General features: G+C 38.3%; 1 protein-coding gene across 2 annotated transcripts in view; it reads left to right on the top strand.

Annotated features, from left to right (window-relative positions):
• LOC129767465 (uncharacterized) overlaps positions 1–15,321 on the top strand; it is a 155,116-nt gene that overhangs the window by 76,415 nt on the left and 63,380 nt on the right. For both annotated transcript variants that reach the window (XM_055768415.1, XM_055768406.1), the window contains one exon: positions 2,104–2,162. The gene's annotated coding sequence lies outside the window, so the exon portion shown is untranslated. The remainder of the gene's footprint in view (positions 1–2,103; positions 2,163–15,321) is intronic.

The raw sequence follows: 15,321 nt of genomic DNA, 5'->3' as shown, positions 1-15,321 counted from the left end.
ATCGTTTGAAATTGGACAATTTTCGCGAGGTGCTCGATTCTCGATTTTCAATTTGTACCCCAATATGTTCCCGAAAGACGTAATCCTACGTCAAAAATTGGAGGTTGTACGAAGTTGTATAAATAACTGTCGAGAAGCTCTTGTCCAGTAACCTTATAAAATTTCACACAGCCTTATAAATTTCACACACAACAAATCTGTACTTATCTGTCCTTTAGAATAAAAATATGTAATCTATAATGTACAGAATCTGCATGAAAAAATCGTGAAAATCTGTACCTTTCCAGATAAATCTGTACATGTGGGAACACCGGGTATACCTTCACGACTGAAATTTCGAAGGTTAGACCAAACAAACTGCGGGTTGTCGTGATTGGATGGAAACACGACAACCAGATTGTTGTCGGAGAGCACTTCACGTTGGAACATCGCCTTTACATTCCCGCTCATGTAGTTAAAAATTGAAGGTGTGATAACCGAAACGAATGAGTTGAGAGTAATGGAATTGGCAAGTTTAAAAAGCTACCATTGACGACTGTCGAAATTTTGGATTGCCGCCAGGTCCGAGAAGGTTTCCTTGATGGGTAAAAAATAAAAATTCACGCCATCGGGGTTCAAAATTTGAATTGCCGAAGTGGAATGAGATATGATGAAAACCACCCTCTGTGACCATAGACGAGATGCCTCAAACTCATCAATGTTATATATGATAATTATCAATACCGAACACAATCATCAATTTTTCTCATCAGTAAAAACTTGTTACTTCAATATAGAGAAAACAACAAAACAAAGGTAATTTTCTTTTATAATTTTTACTTTAGTGTTTATTTAACCCAATGCGAATTGTAATTGGACTAACTACACCTCATACTATATGTAGAGTATATGAGAAATCACTCTTTCGAATATTTTTTTCACTTTTCCAACTTTTCTCGCAGTGTGAACTTTCCTTGGGTGAAAATGAACAGACAGCTTAAACCGAACGACCTGTTCTCGAGCGGGAACACACCTTGGTTTTTATTTATGAAAATTGAAATAAACCGTTTCATATATCAAGTCATTTTTAACACAACTGTTACCATATACAATTTTACACTTACACTTGTTGTGTTTTTCACAATACACGATCGGTCATTGATATGAAATTTCACGAAGCAACCAACATTAATGTTCCAAATTTAAATTTAATTTGCTAGAATTAATCGTTTCACTCCCCTCACTTGCAATATAAAAATGCCCCCGACTTGCATATATTTACAATGCCGATTTCCTCCGAGTACCCTGGTTTTGATGTCTCTGTTAGGGAACACATTTCGGTGGGAACAAAAGCTCCTCCTACTTTCATGTATTTGCAATGCCGATTTCCCCCAGGCAACATGGTTTTGATGTCTCTGTTAGGGTGTCGTTAATTTCGATCAATCAGAAGTGGATATTTCCGTTAGGATAGGGGTTGAGATTTTTCAATTGTTCGATGGTTAGTTTCATGACATATATTATTTCATTCAATATAAAAAATTGTTATGGAGAGCCGAAATCGATTGACGCAAAAATTTCATCAATCCATCATGAAATGACTGAGCAACAAGCGTTTGAAATTGGACAATTTTTACGATGTGCTCGATTTTCGATTTTCAATTTGTACCCCAGTATGTTCCCGAAAGACGTAATCCTACGTCAAAATCTAGCTCACCTGTAGCGTTTGTCAAACACGTTGAACTCAAACATCGATGCATACAAACGTGATACATGGGAGAGAGAGGAACGAATTCGTTTTGGGGGAAGTCACTCCAAAATGCAATGAAGACAATTTGACTGAGAAGAATGAAATGATATAGTCGAGTCGGTAGAGGGAGATAGCGACTTAACGCTCGACTTACTGTTTAGTAATTTTGGCGGAGAAACTGCGTGAAGAAGATTAAAGATTTTCGACTGAATACGGATATAGTCAATCAGATAGCCAGCTGACTATCCTCAGTGACTATGACTATGCCGAGCCTTCCGCTCTATTAATTTCAAATGGAATTGCTATAAAAGTTTCTATAGATATTAGAGCGGATGTACCATTCGTCGAATGTACTTAAAATATTCTCTCTTTTTCAGAAACATCAATACTGGACCAACAAAACCCTATAGCGACGTAAAGACTGCTGTATTGTAAGGTACGTACCGCCGCACATTAATTCTCCTTCTGCAATTTCAGATCCACATACATATATTTGCTACCCCTCCCTCCGTTTTCTTGTAAACCGTCAACCGCTGTCGTCGTCAAAATAAGTCATAACTCTTGGGCGAACCCTTGAACATGATCCTATTTGAGGTAATTTTTCATTTTAATGGGTTTCCTCGTCAGATTTATTTCTCGGATGGTATTTCTTCAAGATGATCCAACCCTGCAGGGCTTGGTTCTGTCGCTTGGACCGGGTGCGATGCGCGTGCGCGTGCGAAAGGTTGTTATCTCGGTTTCGAAAATAGCAATTTTTGCAAAAGTAAACAGCAGCGCCCCGTGAGTGGAGTTCAGTTTGCTTATATATGACCGCATGCCAGGCCACCCCATACCAGCACCCGGTGCGTCGTCCGCTCGTTTACATGTCCTGTCGAAGGATTGTGACATTTAAAGCCGTAGAAGGTGAAGAACATCAATTGCTATGCCTGAAAACGAAATTGTGGATATTATTCACTCAATTTGGCGTGGTAATGAGATTCTGGCTAATATATACTGGTTTAGTGGATCGCAAAAAAAAATGTCTATGAGTCTCATATCACTTTAACTTGCTTCCTTGCTTGAATTTCAATGGATTAGAGCTACGTGGCCTTAATGAAGACGTTAAGCCATCTGGCACGCTTATGACAATGGTAATCATGGCGTATAGAAGCGTTAATCTTAATCACACTTTTAGTTCGAACGCTGTATACTGTACGTTTTTGACGGCTGACACCGGTTACGATGATATTGAAAGCGTGGTTGTTGTAAATGTCAAAACGGCGGTAGTGTTGATAAGATGATAGTCGTCCGGTGACAGGTCCGCACGCAACTATGAAAAATTATACAACAAAACAGCTTCTCTTTGCTGACGGTGCGACACACTCTTGGATGCGTGCGTGATAAACTTTTCATTTCATCTTACAACAACCTGTGGCGCGTGTCAACGGGATTAATCTCAAACGAAACGGAAAACTAGAACTATTTTCGTATTCTGCTTTGTTGCTACATATGTACAAGATTAGTCTCCATGATGGGTCACGATAGCGTGACGATGATGGTGTCCTTTGTAGGGATTGACTTGCCGAGGATGCTTCAAAGGAAGAAACATAATCTCTCGTTCATTCATTATATCCCAGTTTTTTCTAAATACCCGAACCATTGTCGAATCATTGTCAAGGTCATGGTCAATGGAGTAGGGATTATTATGAGCTACTGAGTGATTGGAATGTCGTGTGTCTCTTGAACACACATCGGTTTGATGTTAATTTCTACGATGATTTGATCGACTTACCGTATCGTTTATTCAAAGTAGCTCTCACATTACAGCATATTGGATAGAAATCAGGCCGAATTTCAAATTAAACTTCACACAGCTCGTACCACACAAATGATCCAATTTAAAATCATGAATGACACATTTCACGCATACCAAATCAGTTCCATGTATTACATAACGCCTAAACTGTCGGTATCAGACTCGTGATAGTTGACGCGTTTAATTTGCAGAGAAAACCGTTCTCATTCTTCGTATAACGCATGCATGGCTTTCGGTGTCTTCCGGCGTTTTTCGGCACTTTTGAAACATTTACAATAACATGAAAAACCTGGTCTGTTATTGATCAACTGATCGCCACGATACGCTCGTGCAATAATGTTTTCTTGTCCACGATAAGCGCCCCTCGAGAGGTATTTGGTACAGAACAAGATAAGCCGCATTGGGGATTGTGATTGTTCACACCCCATAGCGAATGCATCTGTGTCATTAAAAATGAATAAAAACGTCATTAGTAAAATCATTCATACGACGGTTAGGTAGAACTTTGACAAACGAAGCGGAAGCTGCAATGAATAAACCGATCATGTCAAATATATACCGGGAATTTGTAATTTCAAATCTTCCCGTTGAATATTGATATTTTTTTAAGTTCGTACTACTGTCAGTGGTCTTAATGTCTATTTTGAGCGCGATCTGTCATTTAGTATGTTTACAGAGTTATGAATAAGCTAACTTTATTTCTGCTCTGCGATTTGTGCTACCATGTTGTCCGTTTGGAATTGCTTCCAAACGATCCATAATGATTATTACCTTGGCGTTATGAGGCGTTTGAGAGAAAATTCGGTCACGGTCATATTTTTGGTACGGTAGCACTGTGAGAGAATAACACTGGGTTTCGCACCACGATAATGCACCAGATCATCGATCGATCATTGTGAATGAATTTTCGACCAAAAATGGCAAGAATGTGATCGAACAAGCACCGTACTCTCCAGATATGGCACAGTGTGACTTTCCTATTTCTGGAACTCAAATTACCGTTTAATATAAAATTACCGATAATATAAAAATAAAAGATAATACATTACTCGAAAATTAATCAAGCAAATGACACGAAATTTGGCATATGGAGGTTTTAGGGTGCAATAAATATTTCTATGGTGGTTAGACATTCCACCCCCCGCTTTAAGGTGGAGCTGTCATACAAATGAAAGAAAAATTTTCTGCATAACTCTCGCTTAACTCTTAAACTTATCAAGGAAATGAAGCCAAATTTGGTATGCGAAGGTTTTAGAGGAGACGAAATGTTTCTTAGTGAATAGACACTCCTGCCGGGTTACTGCCATACAAATGAAGCATACATTTCTGCAAAATTCAAGATCTAATCAAGCAAACGTAACTAAATTTAGCATGTGGAGATTTTAGGGGGCAACAAACATTTATAAGGTGGCTCAACACTCCTTCCACCTTTATAAGGGGGGCTGCCAAATTTCTGCATAACTCGAGAGCTAATAACCAAATTTGGTATATGGAGATTTTAGAAAGCAATAAATGTTTTATGGTGGTTTGACACTCCTTTACCCTCTCTAAAGAGGGGGGGGGGAGGCGGCTGAACAGCTCGAGAACTAATCAAACAAATGGAATCAAACTTAGCATATAGAGGTTTTAGAAATCGATAAAGGTTTCTATGGTAGCTCGACACTCCTCCCCCCTCTCTAAAGGAGAGGTCCCATACAAATGAAACACAAATTTCTGCATAACTCGAGAACTAATCAAGTAAATGGAGCCAAATTTTGGATGTGAGGGTTTTTGGGCACGAGAAATGGTTCTATGGTGGTATGACACCCCTTCCTCTTCTGGAAAGGAGAGGGGGTCCCATGAAAATAATGCACATATTTCAACCAAACATGACCAAACATGAACATTTTCGGAAAACTCTGAAGGAAAATGGGAAGATTCGAAAAATGTTTGCGGTAACGAAATTGATCTTCGTTTGAAAGTGGAAATGGATTTTATTGAAAACTCGAGAAAGGAATTGTCCGATTTAGGGCCGTCTTCATTCATTCATATTTTCTGTATCAAACATTTGTTCTATGTAACGGACAAACATGTTATTTGCAAGTGGATGAAAAATCTTGCACGAGGATTATGTCTGAAAATAATCTGATATTATAATGTCGAGTTTTGGCAGAAGTACTGAAATTCTATATTAAAGAATAATTTTAAAGGGTAGATTAGAAGATCAACAAATGAACAGTTCTGCTATTGGACCCATGAACGTGCGCTTAGTAAAAAAAACGTGAATGTGATAACGGAAAATAAATTTTGGGTGGGACGAAGTTTGCCGGGTCTGCTAGTTGTAAATAAATCAAAAAAGCGATCTACAAAGAGCAGCTCGATGTGAATTTTCGTCTGCAGAAAATAAGGTGCCCATTTTTATCGAGTAATTTTTTTTGGTATTTTTCGTTACGTGAGTGTTTTACCATCACTTTCCTTCCAGTTTATCGAATCAGCGGTATGTTTTCTCATTTTTACTCCAAAAATATTGATGAAAAAAAATACTAAGGTAAATGATTTCGGCAAGTGGGATAGCCAGTGTTCCAAACTTTATGTAGAAAAGTCGAATGCATTCAAAGCTTTTCGGAAACGTGGAACCCCTGAACATTTTCAAACGTATTTATCCCTTGAGAATCAGTTCAAAAATTTGACCAAAGGGAAAAAATGTGCGTATTGGCGAAATTTCGTGGGAGGTTTGTCACGAGAAATGTCAATGAAAAAATTATGGAAAGTGGCTCGAAACATGAGAAATCGCTCTTCAACAAATAAAAGCGAAGAATATTCACATCGATGGATTTTTAATTTTGCACGGAAGGTTTGTCCTGATTCCGCTCCTGTGCAAAAAATTGTTCGAGATATACCACAAGATAGGTGCGATCTTGATTCCGAGTTTTCGATGGTAGAGTTCTCTCTTGCTCTCCTTTCATGTAACAATTCTGCTCCGGGATCGGATAGAATTAAGTTCAACTTGCTGAAAAACCTCCCTGATGTGGCGAAACATCGCTTGTTGAATTTATTCAATCGGTTTCTGGAGCATAATATTGTTCCAGATGATTGGAGACAAATACGAGTTATAGCTATTCAAAAACCCGGAAAACCCGCGTCCGACTTCAATTCGTACCGCCCAATAGCAATGCTGTCTTGTATACGGAAATTGTTGGAGAAAATGATCTTGTTTCGCCTTGATCGATGGGTTGAAACGAATGGCCTACTCTCAGATACACAATATGGGTTCCGCAGGGGCAAGGGGACGAATGATTGTCTTGCGTTGCTTTCTTCAGAAATTCAAATGGCTTACGCCGGAAAAAAACAAATGGCTTCAGTATTCTTGGACATAAAGGGGGCCTTTGATTCTGTTTCAATAGAGGTTTTGTCAGACAAATTACACTCTCGGGGTCTGCCGCCTCTATTGAATAATATGTTATATAACTTGCTTTGTGAGAAGCATTTGAACTTTTCTCACGGAGATTCGGCAGTAAGTCGGGTCTCTTACATGGGCCTCCCCCAGGGCTCATGTTTAAGCCCCCTTTTGTACAACTTCTATGTAAGCGACATCGACAATTGCCTTACACAAAATTGCAGCCTAAGACAACTTGCAGCTGATGGAGTGGTCTCTGTCGTAGGATCAACAGAATCCGACCTACAAGAACCCTTACAAGATACTTTGAACAATTTTTCAACCTGGGCCATTGGGCTAGGGATCGTATTCTCCACGGAGAAAACAGAGATGGTGGTTTTTTCTAGGAAGCATAGACCAGCAAAACCAAAGCTTCAACTCTTGGGTAAACCGATCACTCATGCTATGTCATTCAAGTATCTTGGGGTCTGGTTAGACTCCAAATGTACTTGGGGGGGCCATATTAGGTATCTGAGTAAAAAATGCCAACAAAGAATAAACTTTCTCCGTACAATTACCGGCACCTGGTGGGGAGCCCATCCCGAAGATCTTATAATGTTGTATCGAACAACTATTCTCTCAGTGATGGAGTATGGCAGTTTCTGTTTTCAATCAGCTGCCAAAACACACTTAATTAAACTCGAGCGAATTCAGTATCTTTGTCTCTGTATTGCGTTGGGATATATGCCCTCAACGCATACCATGAGCCTCGAGGTTTTGGCAGGCGTACTCCCACTAAAAGATCGCTTCAATTTATTATCTCTTCGGTTCCTCATCCGGTGTAAGGTTATGAACCCATTGGTGATCGGAAATTATGAGCAGCTGATCGAGCTAAATTCTCACTCTGGATTCATGAGCCCATATCATGAATTCATCTCCATGCAGGTTGATCCTTCTTCGTATATTCCCAACCGTGTTTGTTTTCCTGACTACATCAATTCCTCTGTACATTTTGATCTGTCCATGAAGCAAGATATCCATGAATATTCAGATTATCAACGATCGAGGATCGCTCCAACGATCTTCGATGCAAAGTATGGGGGTATCAATTGTGATAATATGTACTTTACTGATGGGTCCACTATAAACGAGTTCACAGGATTTGGAGTGTTCAACAAAATTTTCAGCACCTCCCATAGTCTTCAGTTTCCTTGCTCAGTGTATATTGCTGAATTGGCAGCGATATACTGGGCGCTGGACAGCGTCGCCTCACGACCTGTTGAACACTATTACATTGTAACGGATAGTCTTAGCTCCGTCGAAGCTATCCGTTCAGTGAGGCCGGAAAAGCACTCGCCGTACTTCCTTGAGAGAATACGAGAAATTTTGAGTGCTTTATCCAGACGCTGTTATGTCATTACCTTTGTGTGGGTCCCTTCTCATTGCTCAATTCCGGGTAATGAGAGGGCTGACTCATTAGCAAAGGTAGGTGCAATTGAAGGCGAAAATTATCAGCGTCAAATCGCCTTCAATGAATTTTATTCTTTAGTTCGTAAAAATACCATCGCTAACTGGCAACGCAAATGGAACGAAGATGAATTGGGCCGGTGGCTTCACTCGATTATCCCTAAGGTTAGCCTCAAACCATGGTTCAAAAGTCTGGACTTGAGTCGGGACTTTATTCGCACCTTCTCCCGATTCATGTCCAATCACTGTTCGTTAGACGCGCTACTCTTTCGTTTCAATCTGGCCGGCAGCAATATCTGCGTTTGTGGCCGAGGTTACCACGACATCGAACACGTTGTTTGGTCGTGTGAGGTGTATCTTGTTGCCAGATCGAATTTAGAGAACTCCCTTCGGGCTAGAGGAAGGCAGCCCAATGTGCCGGTGAGAGATGTGTTGGCTCGGTTGGACCTTGATTACATGTCCCAAATATATGTTTGCCTTAAATCTATCGATGTTCGTGTGTGATTATCCTTATATCCTTATACCCTCCATTTCTTCCTTTGTGAGTAATTGGTCCGCTTGCTATAAACAGGAGAATGAAATGTAAATTCACAATAGATGTACGAATAGATTTAAGAATTGAGTGTGTGTGATTATCAACATTGTAATAATTGCCTTATACCCCATCCTTTCCCTGAGAAAAATATGTCACCCTTCTAATCTAGAGTCCACCGCGAGTAATCGGTTTCCCACATTACTAACCATAGATTTAAGAAAATTGTTCATATATATATATATATATATATAGTTTTAAAAATATATTTAAGATTTCGGCTCCTTTAAACTTATGTAACTGAGCCTGTAAAAATAAACGAATTTATAAAAAAAAATGATTTCGGTTTGTCCAGTCGAAAATTTGATCATAGTTTGTCCACTTTTTTGAATGCTCTAATTCAGCGCTCCTGTGTCAAATAAGGTATTCGAATGTTTCAAAACATATAAATAAAATTGTCTTTTTCATGATTTACAGTAGTTTTATAATATTTTTTACGGAATCACATGTTTTAAAGAATCATAAACTACACCTTCTATTTGTGTCAATGTGCCCCTCATTCGAGCTAACTTTTAACCGATCACCAGATTATTTCGCACGTATTCAGATCTTTTCTGGATTATAACACTATATTGTAAACATCATGCTTGTACACCATTTGTATCAGATTTACATAGCTAAACCATTAAATTAACGCATTTTGATGAACTCAATTCTGATCATGAGTTGTCCAATTCAATAATGTTAGTTTGTCCACATGATTTCAATGGCAACCGCTTGGCGCGCTGCAGTTTGTTTATGGTGTCCTTCGCGCATAGCAGAAATAAAGTTTCTCTGTGTTGAGTGTGTTGAGGGTAATACTTTTAAAATGCCCAAGAAAAGGCAATATTCTGAAAAAAACCTAAATTATGAATGGACCAAGATGATGACAGTAAACTCAAGCAATGATAAATGCAACATCTACTTGAGAATTCTGATGTTTTAATTCAAAAATGGTGATTTCTAAAATCGGACGAACCATGATCAGGGGTGGTCAAACCATGATCATAATTTACTCTTTAAGGAAAATCGTTAAAAAACATAAAAATTTGAATAATTTCAACACCTTATGGTAGTATTAGCAACTAGAGACGATTATGTGTGATTTTCATGGAGGAAAATCGATTTGCATTTACTAGTTGCGTAAAAACACCCCAAATTGGACAAACCAAGATCATTTACCCTATTCAAATCGGGTAAGACGGACACTCCATCGAAGGGAAAGATAATCATTTTGTTTTGAAAACTATTTGATTATCTTTTCCTTTTACTTTGACAGATGCCCACTATCTACGTTTGCAAGAGCAACCAAATGTCATGGACGAATAAGCAGAGCGGTTTTTAGAACCTAATCCGAATTTATCATTCCAAATGCCGGAGCTATTTTACACATGAAAAATGAGAAAAATTACAAGCTCTTCTAGGTGATTTTAGTCAAGCCTTTTTGATCGATCATTTGAAGGCCTGTTTGAAGACCTCCAAAATTTATCCCCTACATAAACTTAAGTTTTCAGTTAGTGTCCGTCTTTCCCAGCCCTTTCTTATTTTTTCAAAGATGTAGAACACAGCAAATTTGCAAAATTTCTGCTACAGATTGCTACACAAGTACAAAACGTATATCAGAAAAGTGACTTACAGACCCGGAATAAGTCTAACAATAACATAGCGCTTCCGGTACATATCTGAGGAAGATCAAAGAACAAAATAAAGAATTTTACTACAGTAGGGGAGCGTTGATACGTCGGAGTGCTCCGGTTTGCCGGAAATAAAGTTCATAACTATTCTTACTTACTTGACTATTCACCATAATTCAGGAAGGTATACTACTCTATCGCAGATTTTGCGTAATGGCAAGACACTAAATTTGGTTTGAAGACAATCGGGATTAAGTACACCATGTGTGCATAATTTTGTAGAAATGTTGTGGGCGGCGAATGGCGTGAATTAGCAATGTATTTCGTTTTATTATGGAAGCCTCCTTACTTTTTAGTTCCAATTTGAGACCCGAGTCGATAACATATGAGGACACGACTCCAATTCTCTCCTAAGTGACAAACCATAGTCGTACCATTCGCCTACGTGAACACCGTGACTTGAGTAATCTTGCGTTATTCGTTGCGCAGAATAAAGGGGTTTATTTATGGAGCACAAACATTTTGTTGAGCCGCGTTCTTGTTTCTAAGCTCCGTACCTACTACCGATTCTAACAATGATCAATTATCTTCGACAGTGATATTATATTATCCTAATGCGAGTTGTTATGAGAGCTGCTTCGCGATCATATCAGTGGTTCAAAGAGTTCTAAATTCAGCCAACTGTGACTAAAATGGGTCTACTGCATTAACCTATTCACTAATCCGACTTTTTTTTTAGTTTGCCTGGGATTTGTTATTTCACTCACTATACCAGGGATGGCCAAATGGTTGTACGCGGTCTACCGGTCGCCCGCCTAGGTATTCCTAGGTGCCCGTCAGCTGGCCTAGGATAGTGTCACCTCCAAAAGCAATGGAATAAATATCCCTCCACCTTTTGCCGTGATCATTTTATAAGGTGCTTATACTAACTTCAATAAAACAAATTAGTTGTAAGAGTAGATATTTCTTCATTAAAGTTTCGGTTTTATATATATTTTCTTTCAGATTGTTAGTTATTTAATACTAACACATCCAGTTGTTCCAGTTGTAATAAAGTGAAAAATTGTCGCTAGGAATAATTTCAATAATTTGTTAAATGACCAATTGAAAATGTTGGATACATCCGGCATAAGGTTTCGAAAATCGACAAAAACTAAATTTTCGAACAAAACTTCGCTTTTGAAGACTGCGTATGCGAGTTTTAATGAAGTATTGTTTTTTTTTAATTTAAAATGTAAATTTTAAGTAATGAGAATAAAATGTGCAGATTATTTTTTTCAAGAAACAAAAGTCAACAAAATGAATAGAACAACAGAGATGAGCGAGAAAATAAAAATTTCTAAAATTAAATATTGGGACCTATTATGTAATTTTAGCTGAATAAAATTTTGCTCGTTAGCTCTATTTTACTGTTATAGATACAGTCGGGTCAAAGCTGTCGGCATAATTTTTCGAGCTGTTTGGTTTACTTGTTACATTCCTGATGCTTTGTTTTGAGAAACATTTGACAACTCGATTTGAAAGGATTCTATCGATTGTCAAAATGATAGTGATAGTTATAGGGATTGAATTGACCAATTTGCATAATTGGGGCCAACATTTTCGAATAATTGTTTTTATTCTTCTAGTTAATTGGATAATTGGTCTCACAGACCGAGAATCAATAATTTTCATTTAATTAGAAAAAGTGATTCGCCTCTAATTGGACATCCAGCTAATTAGACATACCTGTAATGCGACATGAATAATTGGATACTTTTATATGATTCTTTAATTGGACGATTTTGTAAACCTCCTTCGTGCAAGTTTCTACAACATTATAAATTTTCAGCAGTGTTTCCATTTTACCGGCCATTTTACTAGATTATATATTTTGCACATTTTTCTAGTGATTATTTGTTAGATTTTTAATGATTTTCCTGTTTTAACTTTTTTTTTCACATTGTGTTGTGATTGTTGATAAGTCCAATTACAGGTCACAATCGCCTCTAATGCGACACTGAGTGGTGCCTCGGTATGACCCATTAGAGGTAAATCACTGTGTCTTTTTTGCATTAAATAAATACAAATAATGCCGAAAAATAGCATCAGCGAAAATTTGGGTGATCTTTCGAAAAACATTATTCTTGCCAGATCGATTTTCTAAATGGCGTAGGCATCGATTCACTGGTTGAATCGTTACCAGAGAATCGATCTTTGGAATTTGAATGCTTTTTTTCTAATTTATTTACGTATTATATGTAACTGTAGTTTTTTCTTTTTCTTGGAATGAACATTTCACATTATTCGAACATCAATGGAATTTTATTTTGATTCTCAACATGAAGGTCACAAAAAAACTTGAAAGTCCGGAAACATTGTATTTTCCAGAGCATTTATCGTGTACCGTTATGGAATCATTTGATTAAATAAATTAATTGAAAATAATTATTAGAAATGCAACAACTGATATTAATCTAGAACTCCACTGAAAATAATACCATAAAATCCAACGTTGCCATTAGTCTGCGTTTCAGTCGAAATCTTGGTAGTCGTCTCAGTTCTAGAAAAGAACGCTTCAGCTGGACCTGATGTCACCATCCAATTTCGTCACAACCAATTCCACTGTCAACCAAGTCATATCCACTTGTTTTGTAATTGCCAAACTTACAAAAATGCTTACAAATGGCTGGTTGGTGGTTTTCGATGAGATTAATCGTTAGAGTGCGGAGCAAATTTTGTGGGAATATGCCAAAAATGTGGATGAGTTTGAGTATATTTAAAAAGCTTCAGCTAAAAAGGGCACTAGAAACCGTTTCCTAAATGCATCGAAAAATGGATGAGCATAAAGCGATAGTATCTAGATTTTTTTCAATTTATATCCTCAATATATTTCCGCAAGACGAAATCGTTCGTTAAATGGTGATCCCTATAGGAGCGTTATCCTCGAACTCGAACGGTCAAAATCAATGTTTACTGAAAATCAAATTTTTAAAAAAGATTTCTACGATCAAAAATATCGAAAAGATAGAAAAGAAAAGATCGATTTTGGCGATTTTTTGCAGTACAAAGAACGAACCAAAAAATCCGAAATCGGAGATGCTTTTCCTTCTAAATATCGATGCAAGATCGCCCAATCTTAGTTCAAACTTTGTTTTATTGTCTAGTATTAAATTCATTTTCTAAAGACTTTTTGATACAATCAACGATGGTAGCCCGCAGCCTAACATTTGAATAATTAGTCGCCCGTAATGCCCAAAATTTTGGCTACCACTGTACTATACGAACCAGATATCACACCTTCAGTTGATCACTTGATGAGATCCATGTAAAATCCTCTTTAGGTAAAGGACTTCGTCGCTTTGAGCAGTATAAAAACACAATTTTCATTTGAATACCATTACCTTTGAATACTTTCCGTCAGAATGGAATTAATCTAGAACGTCGACTCCCATTGAAATTCGACAGAAAACAGGTAATTTCACACCACCAAAAGCAGAACCCCGGGGTAAGGTCAACATGCATACATTTAGCATAAATTAGTATCATCTGCCAGTGAAGATTGACGATCGTCAACGGTTGTCAGTGTCCATCCCGATTCAAACAGGCCTCGAAAAATGCGAATTCTCATTATCAAGCCCCGAATCCCCACAAGACCACACCTCCTCTCAATCGATTGTCCTAGGGTGCACCGAATTGAATAAGTAGCAACGCTACTTATTATGCTGCAAACCGGCTGCGAAACGAAACATGACCCGCGAACAATGGCACTTTTTGCGTTCTCACGACCGATTCTGCTGTCGCTGCTCGCTAAACCTTAACGAGGATAACAGCGCGGTGTTTTCGCCCGTAATAAACATCCCAACCTGCCACCTCTGACCGCGAAACGGCTGTTATTGGTATTTAAATTGGGTCCCGTCCCACACAACGTTAATCTTGCGTGCGATGCAAAGTCCGAAGTCACGCCACGGGGAATCCGGAGCGCCTGTGACACGACCAGCTTGAATCATTGTACAAAATTTAGTCATTCAAATGGACCGGAGAGGTCGGGATTTGCGAGAAAAAGGAATTAATCTTAGTTTGCAATTAGAGGAGAATCCCGCAGTGAAGCTCCAGGTCGGTTGCCTGAATGGCGTGTAGTTTATCCGAGATGAATCTGCATTCTGTCATTTTGGATAATTCGAGCGGCATGCTTCTGAAAAGCTAAGTGGACGATATGCAAATATAGTTTTTGTTGAAGAAGCATTATTAATTTGATTTAAGTTATCTTTCGTCGCTTTCAGGAATAATGAAATATGGAAATTTGAGCAGAAGTTGCTATTTTACTTCGAAAACAAAACACAGGTAATCCTCTACCAATTTTATTACAATGTTTACTGTCAATCTCAGAACGAGAATGAACTGAAAACATCATTAAAGGGACACAGTTGGGTCTAATTCTCACGTTAATCCGACATGTTTAATTCTTCCTAGCCAAACATTGCCACTGTTCAAACATAGCTACACTAGAAGACCACAACTCTAGAACTTAGTCATCGCCAATTCTCGACTGGTTCGGAAATAACCCGATTATAATCCGTCATAATTCAACTTGTTTGATTGACTGGAATACATCAATTTCGAGGCACAGCTTTGGTGTGTCTGCGCACGCTTGACACCTCTCGACAATGTCTTCGGACGAAGGCAACCTTCCAATATATTCCAGCGATTTATCAACGAAGATTACCCCCAAGTGGCCACCACGAACCATTGGATGACAAATTCATTTCGCCGATCAAAACGGTAACTTGGCTC

Source organism: Toxorhynchites rutilus, chromosome 1 (genome assembly GCF_029784135.1).
Source record: "Toxorhynchites rutilus septentrionalis strain SRP chromosome 1, ASM2978413v1, whole genome shotgun sequence".
Classification (NCBI taxonomy): Eukaryota; Metazoa; Arthropoda; class Insecta; order Diptera; family Culicidae; genus Toxorhynchites; species Toxorhynchites rutilus.
The sequence above is the reverse complement of the archived record's forward strand: the minus strand, read 5'-3'. Positions and strand labels throughout refer to the sequence as shown.